Source organism: Ursus americanus, chromosome 30 (assembly GCF_024610735.1).
Source record: "Ursus americanus isolate L20-20 chromosome 30, mUrsAme1.1.p, whole genome shotgun sequence".
Classification (NCBI taxonomy): Eukaryota; Metazoa; Chordata; class Mammalia; order Carnivora; family Ursidae; genus Ursus; species Ursus americanus.
In genome coordinates, this window is record NC_142156.1 from 7652270 (window position 1) to 7667442 (window position 15173).

The 15173-nt window shown below is 49.2% G+C and overlaps 1 long non-coding RNA gene across 1 annotated transcript; it reads left to right on the forward strand.

The window, feature by feature from the left end:
- The first annotated feature begins 266 nt into the window (after positions 1–266).
- On the forward strand, positions 267–8806 carry LOC148107433 (uncharacterized). The gene is made up of 3 exons (XR_015722311.1): positions 267–454; positions 3862–3970; positions 6163–8806. It is a non-coding gene; the product is annotated as an uncharacterized LOC148107433 (long non-coding RNA).
- The last annotated feature ends 6367 nt before the right edge of the window (positions 8807–15173 follow it).

Below are 15173 nucleotides of genomic sequence, written 5' to 3' on the forward strand. Positions count from 1 at the left end.
GCTAGCCTAGCAAGCAACCCAAAACCTAACCCAGGATCAAGCCTGGCTGCACACAAGAAATCTGAGAAAATTTTAAGTTTAAAATTTGAGAAAAATTAAATGTAAGGACAACCAACCACAAACAGCCACCCAGCCTTTCCCAAGTACAGCAACCGCTTAAGCTATAGCCAATAAAGTGATTTTCTTGCTTTGCTTCAGCCTCTTCTCTGTAAAAAAAAAAAAAAAGCTCTCCCCCAGGTCCTGCCTGCTGGCGCAGAGCTCCTACCCACCTTTGGTTTGGTGCTACTCAGTTAAAATTGATATATGCCCAAACAAATGCTTGAAGAGTTTAATGTGCCTTGGTATACCCTTTAACACGAGTATCAGCAGCGCTGTTTTTTAGAGTTGCCCTTGTGAGACGAAATGAAGGGGTCAATGGAGAGCGCGCAGGAGCGGAGCACCGGGTACATCTCACGTAAGTACTCCTTCTTCCCATCTCCCTTTCCTTGACTCTTGCTGACTCGGAGTCTGCCCTGCCCCATGCATGAGATTCCCCAGGGTTATCCTCCTGTTGGTCCCTACCCCTTTGGCCAAGCTATGGCCACTTTTCTATATTGTGTCCCCAATGGGCCAGGGAGGCAGCTACCCACCAGGGTCAGCCCCGCAAAAGAGCCCAATACTTAAATGCTTGCTGATGGGTCTCTCTGAGTGTGGTAGGAAGTTCAGAAATATGTGAATTGGGTAGGGGGAGACCTGGCTTCGGTCCCAATTTTGTGCCTCTTGAGTGAGTCCCCTCTGCTCCCTGGGCCTTTGGTTTTCTTATCTGTGTCATTGCCTTAAAGGACCAAGGGGGCTCCAGGCCCTAGGGCTTGGCTGGAGTCCCCAGTCCTCAGGCCGTGGCCTCTGGGCCTCTTCTGCTGCACAGCCACCCCATCGGCCCCCACTTTACTCAGCGTCTACCCTCATGACCACACAGCTACCTGCAGCTCATGAAGCATCTTTACAAGTATCTTTTCCTTTGTTCCTCTCAGGACCCCTGTGAAATATTGTTCCCATGTTATTATTTTTTTAAAGGTCTTATTTAAAAAATTTTTTAAAGATTTATTTATTTATTTTAAAAAGAGAGAGAGCATGCACACATGAGCAGGGAAAGGGCAGAGAGAAAAGGAGAGAATCCTCAAGCAGACTCCCTGGTGAGTGCAGAGCCTGGCGCTGCCACACGGCACCCCAAAAGATTTTATTTTTTTAAGTAATTTCTACACCCAACTTGGGACTCGAATTCATGACCCCGAGATCAAGAGTCGCACGCTCCACTGACTGAGCCAGCCAGGCGCCCCTTGTTGTTCCCGTTTTAAAATGGTCTAAACTCAGAGAGTGGCATCTCCTTGCTCAAGGAAGGTGGTAGAAGCCCCGCCCTGTCTGATTCCAGGGCCCAGGGGCCTCTCAGCAGGGATCACCCCCTTCCTTGTCGTCCTCCTGGCATCTAGCACAGGGTAGGCCCACCATAAGTATTTGTTGAGAATGAATGAGTAGATGCCCTGCTTTTGAGTCTCTTCTTCTCCAAAAGGAAAAGGGAAGCATAATGTAGAAAGGGAGCAAAAAGAAAGAAAAAAACCGAACAAACATTATTTGAATACCATTTGCCGATGCTTTGGGATGTGTTTCCTCCCTTAATCTCCCTCCAGCCAATGGGCATCCTGCATTCATCCCGTACATAAGGGAACTGAGAGCCTGGAGAAATCAAGCCACTCTCTTGAGGTCACACAGCAAGGACTGTGTGAACTGGAATTCACACGCAGCCTCCAGGAGCGCGTGATCCCTCTTCAAACAGCTTTTCCAGGAGCTTGCGACTTGCAGGTGTGGCTCTTAAAAGAGGCCAGCAGATGTGGACCAGCTGGGCCATTTAAAGAGTTCAGCAATCTTAACTATTCAGTGACAGATTGTTGACTGGGGCCCACAGGGGGCGGAGAGGGGAAGGCCTGGCAGGTGGACACTGCTCGTGCTGGGCCCTGGGCCAGGGCCGTGAGGAGGGCTGTTCTTGGACTTGTGGCTTTGGGTGTCCTAGCACGAGAGGAGAAAACAGGGCTGGAGAGATGGCGTGACGATACGGGAGCGGCTCCTCACTGGCTGAAGTGTGATAGTGCTGGAGGCCGTGCCGTGCCCTCACTTAATTAGTAGGTGGTGTGGCCAAGGCACGTTGGTCTGTGCTGGGTTTTCACAGGGTTTCAACATCAGCCACTCTTCTGGCTTCTCTCTTCTCGCCGGGGCTGGGCTCCCCATCCTCCACGAAGACAACAGATACTGCAGTAGACCCTGGGGCCATGGGACTGCCCATCGGAGCCCCCACTTGTGTGTTTTAATAAGAAGAACAGGAATAATCATCTGTGTAGATCTCGATGAGGAAAAAAAAGTGTAAAAAGGCATTCCCTAGGGGGCAGGATTCAGGGTGCTTTGAATTTTTATTTCTCCCCAGGTTTTTAAATGTACGATGGTCACTGTTACTTGTGTAATTTAAAAAACAATAATAATACATTGGTTGGTGAATCCTAACAACCTGCTCTTCCATGATGCTTTAGACTTTATGAAGTGCTTTCGGTGATGAGAGGCTCTCAACCTCGGCTACAGGTCTGAATCACCTAGAGAGGTTTTTGGGGTTTTTTTAATCCTGACGCTTGATCCCCGAGACAGAGGTTCTGATGTAATTGGTCAGAGATGGGGCAGTTTATCTTTTTAATCGAAAACATTTTTTTTCAGATTTTATTTATTTATTTATTTGAGAGAGAGAGGGCGCACACATATTAGGGGGGGGGAGGAGCAGAGAGAGACCGAGAAAGAGACAAGAGACTCCCCGCTGAGCAGGGAGCCAGTCAAGGGGCTCGACCCTGAGGTTATGACCGACCCTGAGGTTATGACTGGAGCCAAAGGCAGATGCTTAACGGACTGCACCACCCAGGCGCCCCTCAATTAAAACTTTATAAAAATTGTCTCTTTCTTGGTCTCCCTCTGCCTGCCACTCTGCGTGCTTGTGCTCTCTGTCTTTCTCTCTCTCTGTCAAATAAATAAATAAAATCTTTAAAAGTAAAAAAATATACATTTTTTTAAAATAAAAATGTTTTCATTGAAGTAGGGTCGATACACAGTATCATGTGAGTTTCAGGTGTAGATATAGCCACCTGACAATTGTATACATAACAAAATGCTCGCCACTACTGTTGACAAAGTTGTTACAATATTATTAACTGTATCCCCGTGACTGGAAACTCACCCGTTGTTTTTTTTTTAATTTAAATAATTAAAATAATTAGAATAGTTTTAGATTTACAGAAAAATGCAGAGTTCAGAGAGTTCCCTTATACTGATACTCATTTTTCCATTACTAACACCTTCTGTTCATTAGGTATTTCTGTCGGACAGAAATCTCACGAGGTTGAGTTCAAGGGGTCAACAGGGCTGCACTCCTTTCTCAAGGCTCGAAGGGAGAATGGGTTTCTTTGCCTTCTTCAGGCTTCTAGAGTCTGCCCCGGTCCTTGGCTTTCCTCTGTCTTCATAGCTTACAGCACAGCACCCCCTCTGACCATTCTTCACTAGTCACATCTGCTCTGACCTCAGCTGGGGAAGCTTCTCCACTTTTAAAGATTCAGGTACACACCTGGGTAATTCAGGATAACCTTGCCATCCCAAGGTTTCTAACCTTAACTGCATCTGCTAAGCCCCTTCTTCCACATCACCAAGGTAACATATTCGCAGCTTCTGGGATTGGGAGGTGGACATCTTCGGAGGTCATTATTCTACCCACCACAGGAGGAAGGGGGGACGCTTTTAATTACTGTCATTCAATCTCATCTGGTTTTGTGGGTTTTTTTTTACCACTCCCCCCAAAAGGTACGTCACTGCCACATCACTCGTCGCTCTGAGCACTCCTGGCCTATGGCACGTGCTTACCTCATTCCTCCCAGTGTGGAGGTCATCGCCCCGAGAGACACCTGTGCAGGTAAGCCCACCTTCTTCAGGTGCGTGGCCGGGACCTCCCATGACCCTTGATGCTCCATCTGTAAATCAGGTGAGCTCATCAGACCCTGTTCCTATGTGCAGAGGAAGCTGAAAAATGGAATGGTGTTCCAGAACCTTCCATTCAGAGCCCTCGGGTAGTTCAGCTTGCTTCCAGCTGCTAGAATATATTCATCTGATGGATTGGCACTGTTTTTGGTATTCCTTTTATTTTTCAAGCACAAGCCAGTATGAAGGAAGGAGCCTCCGTGCAGCTCTCAATCATTTCCTCATCTCTGAGCTTCAGTGTTCCCATCTGTGAAATGGGGATGATAGTATGAGTTTGTTATTAACTGCTGCCTTAGCCCGGAGCCAGGCACAGTGCCAGGACTTGATAAATGATCACTGTTGGTGTTACAATTGCCCTGATACAATTTTCTGCGTAGCGCCTGCCTCGGGAAGTGCTGGGTTCAGTTCCCCCTCTCGGAAAGGAAGGTGCTGGGAAATTGTTACTTATTTGTGGACCAGCGGTTGCTCAACTACTAGCCATGCCCCCCCCCCGCCCCCAGTTTCCCTGCTCAAGCTGCACCCCGATTGGGGTGGGGTGTGTCCTCTGTGTGGTTTAGGAGGAAGTCCTGATGTGTTTAAACCAACTGCCGTAGACCCACGCCCTGTGTGGGCAGGGACGTGGGGCCCAGTTCTGCCCAACGACACTTCAGGGGATGTCTGCTGGATACGGGTGGGGGGGTGCTGGGTGTTGTCCTATCTGGGGAGACCCAGGGTACTGCTGCAGCCATAGTTCCTCTGGGAGGAAGCCTCCTGACACAGCTGACTGTGATCATCATGGGGCAGGAAGAGAGAAGGATCTGCTTCTTGATGGTGATATGGTGACATCAGAAACAGAAGCAGCCCGTCCTTGGGCCCAACCCCATAGCTTGGGCTTCCTTTTTTTCCCCTTCTTCTAAGTTTTTCTTTTTATTACTGCCTTATGGTAAAAAACAAAACAAAACCAAAAAAACCCACATAACTTGAGATCTACCCCTGTAACAAAGTTTTTTTTGTTTTGTTTTTTTTAAGATTTTATTTATTTATTTGTCAGCGAGAGAAAGAGCACAGGCAGGGGGAGCTGCAGAGGCAGAGGGAGAAGCCGACTCCCTGCTGAGCAGGGAGCCTGATGCGGGGCTCCATCCCAGGACTCCTGGATTATGACCTGAGCCAAAGGCAGATGCTTAAGCAACTGAGCCACCCAGACGTTAACAAAGTTTTAAGTATAGGTTAAAGAATTGTTTATGGATAAAGAATATGCGGTATATACGTACAATGGGATTTCTTTTTAGAAGATCAACTAAAGAGTCTTCTTGCTTTAAGTCATTTTTCAGTTCCCAGGAAGCATTCCCATCGACAGACTTTTCTAGAGCAGCATTGCTCACAGTGCTATATGTATGTGACGCTTGGGAAGGAGGGCATTGAAATACACTTACAAAATCAACCATTTTTAAATGTGCGATTCCATGGCATGAAGTACACTCACAATGGGGGTGCCTGGGTGTCAGTTAAGCGTCTGCCTTCAGCTCAGGGCATGATCCCAGGGTCCTGGGATCGAGTCCCGCATCGGGCTCCCTGCTCAGCGAGGAGCCTGCTTCTCCCTCTCCTACTGCCCCCCCACCTCCCAGCTCATGCTCATTCCCTCTCTCTCTCAAACAAATAAATAAAATCTTAAAAAAAAAAAAAAGGTACACGCACAATGTTGTGCAATCATCTCAGTGTGTTCAGCTGTTATTTAGTGTATAAAATCAGGTCGTGGAAACAGGTAATAATAATAATACTCCCACGGCACATATCACACCGCGGGCGCGTATGGGTATTTCTGTGACCGAGGTATTACTGGCTCAAAAAGACACCAGAAAACAAAACATTCAAATACCCTTTTCCCCAGGCAGGTTGGCAGTTTGCCGTGGCCCACAGGTAGGAGAGGTTGCTGGAAGAATGCTTTCCCCTCCTCCCAGGGTGCAGCAGGGCCCAGACTCCTGCTTGAATCACTCAGGCTGGCTGCCTTTGCCACAGCCGCATTTCGGAAGACACGCCTGCCCCACGTGCAGACAGCGTGCTTTCTGGGGGAGAAACAAAATGGGATGTGTGAGACCTTCACTTTTAGAATCCGAGTGTAATTCTTTTTTTTTTTTTTTTTTTTTTAAGATTTTATTTATTTGACAGAGAGAGAGACACCCAGCGAGAGAGGGAACACAAGCAGGGGGAGTGGGAGAGGAAGAAGCAGGCTCCCAGCAGAGGAGCCTGACGTGGGGCTTGATCCCAGAGCACCGGGATCACGCCCTGAGCCAAAGGGAGACGCTTAACGACTGAGCCACCCAGGTGCCCCCTGAATGTAATTCTTGAACCACGACAGCAGCTGGAGAACTGATGTCAGAGGTTCCCCCCAAAACCCTCTCCCTCACCTTCACCCCCACCCCTGTTCTCCCTGGCGTTGGGGGGGCCCAAGACCACAGTTGGAGAACCATCTGACCCAGCTTGGTGGAGCTCACCCCTGACTTTACACAGGGGGAGCTGAGGCCTGGAGACAGGGAGGGCGTGCCCAAACGGGGTAAGCGGCAGAGCCAGTGTGTCTAGTGAGAGCAGCTGGTGGCCTCAGTGAGTGGAGGCAGGAAGAAGCCGCAGAGAAGGGGAGACTCAGCCAGGACCGGTCAGCAGTCATTGGACAGGTACTGTCCTGGGCCCCTGTGACTTCCCTTCTCACCGCGTCTCCAGGGAGTATGGGTTATCGCAACCCCACTTTTCAGATGGGGAAACTGAGGCTTCGTGTGGTTGGGCAGAGGACTCTCATAGCCAGTAGAGGGAGTCAGGGTCCCCATCCCAACCCACACGGTTTCCACTCTGCTGGGCTGTCAGATGTGGTGGCCGTCCACTGAGATGGGGCATCATCAAGCCACACTTACGTTTTCTGTGACTTTCCGGGATGTGGGCACCCACTGGCCATCCCTGGATGGCAGAGAGCTTCCACTTCCTAAGTTCCCACGTTCAAGGGGACTGGTAGATGGTGTCGGAGTAACTCCCTTCTCTGCTTAAACTTGAGCCTTCCTGGGCTCCCCATTTCCCTCCGCATGAAGCCCACGCTGTGAGCAAGCCCCTGGAACCAGCGTGGTCTGGCCCTTGGCCAACCTCACCCACCACACTGGCCTTTCCTTTAACTCCCGAGGCCAGTTTCCGCCATGCTGTTCCTTCTGCCTGGACGGCTCTGCACTGCTTCTAACTCCTCTTTATCCTTCAGGTCTTGTAAATGCCCCTTCTTCCGGGAAGCCCCCCCCCCCAATCCTCTCTGATGAGGTCAGGTTGCCTGGCCTTGGGACACACTGCATTTTTCCCATAGTGTTCACTGCAGTGTGGAAGAAATGACTTTTTTAAAATTAATAACTTGCCCACACTAGACTGTGAACTTCATGAGAGCAGGGACTGCCTTGTTCCTACGATGTCTCCCCAGTTTCTGCTGTACTGATTGGTACACAGCAGGTGCTTAATAAATACTTGATGAAGGAGTGAGTGAAACTCTGGCCAGTGGGACACTCACTTAAGCACACTTGTAGTCGGGGACGTGGGGGCAGGTGCTGGAGGGCCACACCTTTGCCAGAGATGTTTGCCCCCAACCTGGGCCATGTGCCAGGACTGGTTCCTGAAAATGAGTGCCATCTCAGTTGAGTAAGCACCTGGGCTGTTCCCAGACTCCTCTGCTGAATTTCAAGTGCCTTTGTCCCTGGGAAAATCTTCCCCACTTGTCATGTCTCCTCAGGTGTGCCTCCACACCTCCCTCACCAGGACAATAACGTGCTCACGTGACTGGCCTGGGTGCTGGGGGAAGGGCAGCAGGAGTGAGGGACACACACCCCCAAAGCCACAATTGGAATTAGAAGGTAGAAGGGTGTAGAGGGCAAGATGGAGTCACTCATGTCAAGCAGGGGCCTGTGCCGAGCAATGACGCCAGCCGCTAAGGGTACCTCGGCTACGAGATGTCGCTGGGGCCAGCACCAGCTGACCACACGCCAGAGCTGGAAACGAGCAGAAGCAGAGCAGGTGTGTGGCGGCCCAAACGACTGATAAATCCAGATGTCAGCAGGAGACTGTCAGACTCTTCAGACATGACCCGTCTATATCTGACCTCTTAAAAAAGGCAGCTGCCACTGAAGGCTCTGCCCGATGGATCTCCCAGCAAAGCTGAGACCCTTCCCCGCTTGGACAGAATGAGCAGTAAATGCCAAGAGCTGACCGGGACCAGACCCAGGTCTCGTCTCAACTGCGCACCCGCGGACTGACTTTGCGTTTTTTTCTGTTTTTCTTCACTAACTTCTTCCCCCCTCTGTTATCTGGTTTGTTGTGTGACTTGTCTTGTGTTCTGCTCTGCACGCCGTGTAAGAGGCCAAGTTAGTCACATGGTGAGATGCCATTGAGTCTGGAATCCCGAACCTGCTTTATAATGATGTTAACCTTGCTTTATGACTGAATAAAGCCGACATTGTGGAAAGACACGACTCATGACAGAGGGAGGGACCTCTGAAATTATCGGGCCAGACCTACTCCTTCAACCCTCAGGGAAAATGAGGCTCAAAGAGGGACATCAAGTCTGGAAACCAATCCACAGAGTTAGAACGAGATCTTGGGTCCCCTGACGAGAGGGCCTGAGTGCTTCCCACTTTCCTGGACTCCCTGCTTTTACCCTGACTTTCTGAGAGCTGGGGAGGGCACGTTGATGGTAAGCAACATCACCCTTGGCATCCTCATGGGACCTCTGCCGAGTGCCAGCGTGTGTCCCAGGTGAATCTTTAAATATGCCATCTCCCCGAATATTGTCCTTGACGCTTTGAAGGAAGTGCCATTAGGATCCCTACTTTACAGATGAGGAAGCCGAGGATCAGAGAGATGATGTCATTTGCTCAAGGTCTCACATCTGGAAGCAGTAGACCCAGGGTTTGATCCCGTGTCTGCCGGACTCCAGAGTCTGCGTTCCTATCTGTTCCCTTGTCTCCTCATGTTCAGATGCTCAGATTCGGTGCACGATTTATTCCTGTTAACGATACAGGGTTCTGGGAGCCCCTTGAACGAGGGCCACTTTTGAGCCCACAATGCCTCCCAAAGCCTGGCCTACAGGAGAAGCTTGAGAGTGACTCTGGAATTGGATGGAATGAAGACCAGCTTTCAATTTTTCTGTTTCTCCAATTGACTAACAATGGTCATTTGCTGTGATGTGTTGGGTCAGGGACACAATGCTTGGGTCTGCTTGCTGCATTCCCCCCCACCCCCGTCTGGGCGCCCCCTCCCCCTGCCCCCTATGGCGTAAGGATGAAGTGGCATTTCTCCCTTTCCTCTACTCTGTGCTGTTTCAATACCCCAAATACTATTTTCATCCAGTAACTGAAAAAATGTGCAAATATTGAGCTGCAGTGTGCTGTGCCGTTTTCCTGGGATGGCAGCAAGCGGGCCTGCTGGCGGGTGTCGCCTTTGCGGTAATTAGGGGAAAGCAGCAGACGGGCCCTGGAAACAGCAAGGCGGGTTGGCATGGCGGCTCTTCACACCCAGAGGAGTTGGCTCAACAAAGCCCATTTGGCACATTTAGTCGTGCTGAAAACCTGGCAGTTGGAGAGGTGACATCACTGGAATCAATTACCCCCACAACTGCCAGTCCTGGGTAGAAATCACTCAAGAAATCAATTCATAATAACCACCCCATTCATCGAGGGCTGCCTGCCTGCCAACTTCCCAACTGCCTGATTTACATTAACCCCTTCCACCTCACACTCACACTGGCCCTGAGAGGTCGTGACTGTGACCTACCATCCTCCTTTCACCGAGGAGACGGATGAGACCGTAGGGGCCAAGGGCGGGTCACCCCAAGATGGGCCACTTTGGCATGAAGATTATGGTGAGTTAAAAAGCCATCAAGCCCCAGTGTCTTCAGGAAAAGTGCTTTACCTCCCCCCAGAACTGCCTAAAAAGAATTTAGATCGAGGACCTGCTCCGGGAAGAGGGCTAGCACCGTAAATAACTGCATTATGGTGTGAACAAGGGATAGTGGACAGCCAGTGTGGGAGCCATGCAGCCACAAGCCAAAGGACACCAGGAGTCCCCAGAAGCCGGAAGGGGCAAAGAGCAGATTCCCCTCTAGAACTTTCCGAGTGCATGCCGTGCTGCTGGTGCTTTGATGCTTTGCCCTGGTGATACAGATTTCAGACTTCTGGCCTCCAAAACAAAGAGAATACATTGTTGGTTGTTTTAAACCATCAGGCTCGCAAGCCTTTGCAATATAGCAGCCCCAGGAAATGCACACAGGAGATGACCTGTCGGCGGCCACCCAGCTAGAAAGTGGAGGTGTTGGCCTTCAACACAGTGAATGCTCAGAAAACAGGGCCTGTCGTTGTTGTTATTATTATTACCATCATCATTACTGTTGCCTGTGGGAAGGCTGAGGATAAAATGTCAAAAAGACCGTGGATTTGGCCTACTTTATCCATCCCAGCAGATGCCGTTGGGGAGAGACAGTCTGAGTAACCAGGATTGGATGATCCAGTCTGGGGAGAAGCTATTAACCCTGGGTGGGGCTGGCTCAGGAAAATGATGAAACTGTGTTGGGTGAACACCTCACCCCCACTGAGTCAGTTCCAACCACGAGTAGACTCCAGCTGGCTAAGCTGGTCCTGCTGATGGGCTTGAGAGGGAGTTTGCCATAGAGGGAGCAAACAGGATGGCCCAACAATGCAAAAAGTTAAGGCAGCTCCTCTGTGTATGGCCGTATACCCTCTCCCCTCTTAACACTTTACTTACTGTTGATGTCATCCTCCGTTCTCTTTGGTTCAAAGTAAACACTCAACAGGTGGCCCCTCCCCTCTTCCTTCCATGTCTCCTCCTTTCCCTTCTTTTCTCTTCCCTTCTGTTCTTGAACCATTCAATCCAAGAGCCATTTGGTGGGTCCCAGCAAGGTAAGCATCAGCATTGGGGGAACGGGGAGAGGGTACATGCTGCCCCACAGAGAGGTGTCCTAGCCCAAATGGGGTAAGAAGAGTGTCCGCTTGGGGTGAGGGGAGCCCAGCATGGGCGGCCAGAGCTCATGCAAGTGAGGAGGGCATCCTTGCAGGAGGACAGCCTGGGATGAAGTGTCTGAGATCCAGTGGGCTGTAAGGGGCATCCTTGCTGGGGAGAGGGTAGCATCAACAGTAAGAAATTGTTGCATATGGGGCCAAATAAGCGAACACATTGAAAACAACAAGGATACCAGATTTCTCACTATTGGACAAGGGAGTTACCAATGCAGAAATGGGAAAAACGGGAATTAGCCAGGTGGGCTTAGACTGTAATTGGATCTACTAGGATGAACTCATGGGTTTTTTTTTGTTTTTGTTTTTGTTTTTAAGATTTTATTTATCTGTCAGAGAGAGAGAGAGAGAGCGCGCAAGCAGGGGGAGGAGCAGGCAGAGGGAGAAGCAGACTCCCCAGTGAGCAGGGAGCCCGATGTGGGGTTCAATCTCAGGACCCTGGGATCATGACCTGAGCTGAAGGCAGATGCTTAACCGACTGAGCCCCCCAGGCATCCTGAACTCATGGTTTTAATATAGCAGAGGACTATAGAGATAAATAGAGATAAATATTGACATACATTGACATAAATGTGTGTGTGTGTGTGTAATTCTATCCATGGAGAGGATCTAGGAGTAGTGACTCCCCAGTAACAGGATGCACATCTAGATCTCGGTGTCTGGATACTGTTCTCCACTAAAAGGAACTTCAGTGTTTTAGAGAAATGGCTGCTTTCAGGCCTAGGGCAGGGAAAGGACAAGATGAGTCTGAAGTCTTGTTCTAGAGAGTAAGGAAGTGCTCACAGAGTGATCGTGACATGTCAAAAGGACCCAGAAGCCAGCCTGAAGGGGCCATCGCAGGCCCAGTCTAGGATAATTTGGCACCTAAATAAAGAATAACAACGATGTATTGTAACCCATGGAATCATTTACATCAGTCTCTACTGACATAAATGGAAAGTTTGATGAAAGGTGGGACAGCTACCTGGCCTCCAAGTACCTCCCTATAGATTATTTATTAATTTCAACGAGGAAAAGAGCAGATTCACGCACAGTGGAGAAGCCTGGAACATATCACCTCATTCAAGGGATCGAAGTTAACATTACCCATAGTGGGACAAATTGAAGTCATGCATCATCTGTTACAATGCAGTAAGAAAGGCACAGCATCACTTCTGTGATAGTTCGTGGCTGTAAAATCCACAATCTACCTCTAAGATGCGTGGGACACCTGGCTGGCTTGGTCAGTAGAGTGTGTGACTCTTGATCTTGGGGTTGTGAGTTCGAGCCCCATGTTGGGTGTAGGGATTACTTAAAAAAATAGAATCTAAGGTGCATGACCTGAGGGGAGCCTAGGGGCTCCGTCGGTTAAGCATCTGACTTCTACTCAGGTCATGATCTCTGGGTCCTGGGATCAAGTCCTGCATCGGGCTCCCTGCTCAGAGGGGAGCCTGCTTCTCTCTCTCTCTCCCTCTGCCCCTCCTCCCTGCTCGTTCTCTCTCTCTCTCTCAAAATAAAATAAATAAAATCTTTAAAAAATAAGATGCATGACCTGAATCTAATTAAGAGGCAACTTCAGACAAATGTAAACAGAAAGATATTCTCCAAATAACTTCCCTGTCTCTTTAACAGTATCCAAGTCATAAGAGCCAGAAAAAGACTCAGGAATGTTCCAGACTGAAAAAGACTCAAGAGACCTCAGAGGACAACTTACTATAGGCAACATGAGATCCCGAACTGGACCTTTGTGCTACAGAGGACATCATTTAGACAAATGGTGAAACTTGAATAGGTCTGAACTTTAGATGGTAATGATGTATCAATGTTAATTTCCTGCATTGATGAATGTGCTGTGATTCCATTGGAGAACATCCTTGTTTGAAGGAAATACACGTTGGAATATTCAGAGTGCTGGGGCATTGTGTCAGCCAACTTCCAATGGCTCGGGGTGAAAAGTTATTTGTTTGTTTGTTTTTTTTTTTAAGATTTTATTTATTCATTCGACAGAGAGAGAGACAGCCAGCGAGAGAGGGAACACAAGCAGGGGGAGTGGGAGAGGAAGAAGGAGGCTCCCAGCGGAGGAGCCTGATGTGGGGCTCGATCCCAGAATGCCAGGATCAGACCCTGAGCCGAAGGCAGACGCTTAACGACTGAGCCACCCAGGCGCCCCCAGGGGTGAAAAGTTATTTGAATTGTACTCACAACTTCTGTAAGTTTGAGATTGTGTCAAAAGAAAAAGAGGGAAAAAAATGTTCTGTGTGGCTTACATCGTGTTTTTTAAAATTTTTAATTAGTTGCCAACATCTAAAAATCAAGAGATTTTACCTCTCTTCTAGGTTTCTGGCTTCTTGAGAAATCAGAAATGCTAACAACTCCGAGCAATGAGTGGCCAGGTGAACACCCACAGTGTCCTTTACTTTTTAAATCTTTTTTAAAGATTTATTTATTATTATTATTTGAGAGAGAGAGAGAGCGCGCGTGGGCTCGCACATGAACAGGGTGGGGTAGGGGACCCGGCAATCGGTGTTTTACAAAAGTTTGAGAACCACTGATCTAGAACTTCCTTCCTTTTACCCCTCACCAGAACCTTCTGCCAGGGAGCTAGTAATGAGGAATTATCTGGTATTTCCTGAGGTGGGAGGGTTTGATCATTCTGGACCTTTTCTTCCCAGGAGATCATTGTGAGTCTTAGCCTTCTCCACCGCGTCCTGAGAGAGAAGACTTAGAGCCACTGAGCCGCCTTGGTTTCCCCAAAGTGATTAGCTGCTGCTGCTGCTTCTTCTTCTTCTTCTTCTTCTTCTTCTTCTTCTTCTTCTTCTTCTTCTTCCTCTTCTTCTTCTTTTAAGATTTGCTTAATTTATTTATTTTAGAGAGAGAGAGGGGCGCCTGGGTGGCACAGCGGTTAGGCGTCTGCCTTCGGCTCAGGGCGTGATCCCGGTGTTACGGGATCGAGCCCCACATCAGGCTCCTCCCCTATGAGCCTGCTTCTTCCTCTCCCACTCCCCCTGCTTGTGTTCCCTCTCTCGCTGGCTGTCTCTATCTCTGTCGACTAAATAAATAAAATCTTTAAAAAAAAAAAAAGAGAGAGAGAGCATGAGTTGGGGGGAGGAACAGAGGGAGAGGGACAAGCAGACTCCTCACTGAGTGCTGAGCCTGACTCGGGGCTCAATCTCATGACCCTGAGATCATGACCTGAGCCAAAACCAAGGGTCAGATGCTCAACTGACTGAGCCAACCAGGCACCCCTACAGAGCCCTTTATTATTTATTTATTTATTTATTTATTTTTAAAGATTTTATTTATTCACTTGAGAGAGAGACAGAGAGAGCACAAGCAGGGGGAGAGGCAGAGGGAGGGGGAGAAGCAGACTCCCTGCCGAGTTGGGAGCCTGAGGTGGGGCTCAACCCCAGGACCTGGAGATCATGACCTGAGCTGAAGGCAGACGCTTCACCATCTGAGCCAACCAGGCACGCCCCACAGTCCCCTTTATATGGGCCATGTGACCCTTACTCCACAGTCCCCACCACCCCTACTCCTCATTCCCCATCACTCCTTATTGTATAACACGTAGCCCACAGCATCCATTTATGCTACCAGCTGGCCCCTGGGATCAGCCCAATCCCTACCATAAGGTATGGGAATCTCCCCAGAGGAGGCACTTAAAACATTTGTTGGATGGTTGGATGGGTGGGTAGACCAGATGGGCAGATAGATGAACTTTTAAGATACTCCATTAACCTGGAGCAATGACCTTTCTCAGCACATTAAATATTCCATGGCAAGACAATTTTTATAGGCTTGAATTTCTTATGTTAGCCATAGTTTCTGGGTGGTTTGGCTAGGATGGAGCAAGTTGAGAAATCAGGGTGTTGTCTGATGCTTGGAGGTCCTCATTGCAGGTTGTGATCTCTCTGTGGAATTGATGGAGGTGTCTGAAATGTGGGTGGGGTACTGGCACTGGGCCAAGGTGCTGGGTGGGATGGTGAGGCTTCAAGGAGATGATATCTTAGGATGCCTGAGGTGGTGAGGTTGGGTGGGGTGGGAACAAGCCAAAGTGGATGGCTTGGGCTCCTATCAGCAGGGGATCTGACTTGTTGGAGCATGTCTGGGTCTGTGTCATGAGCAAGAATGATGATA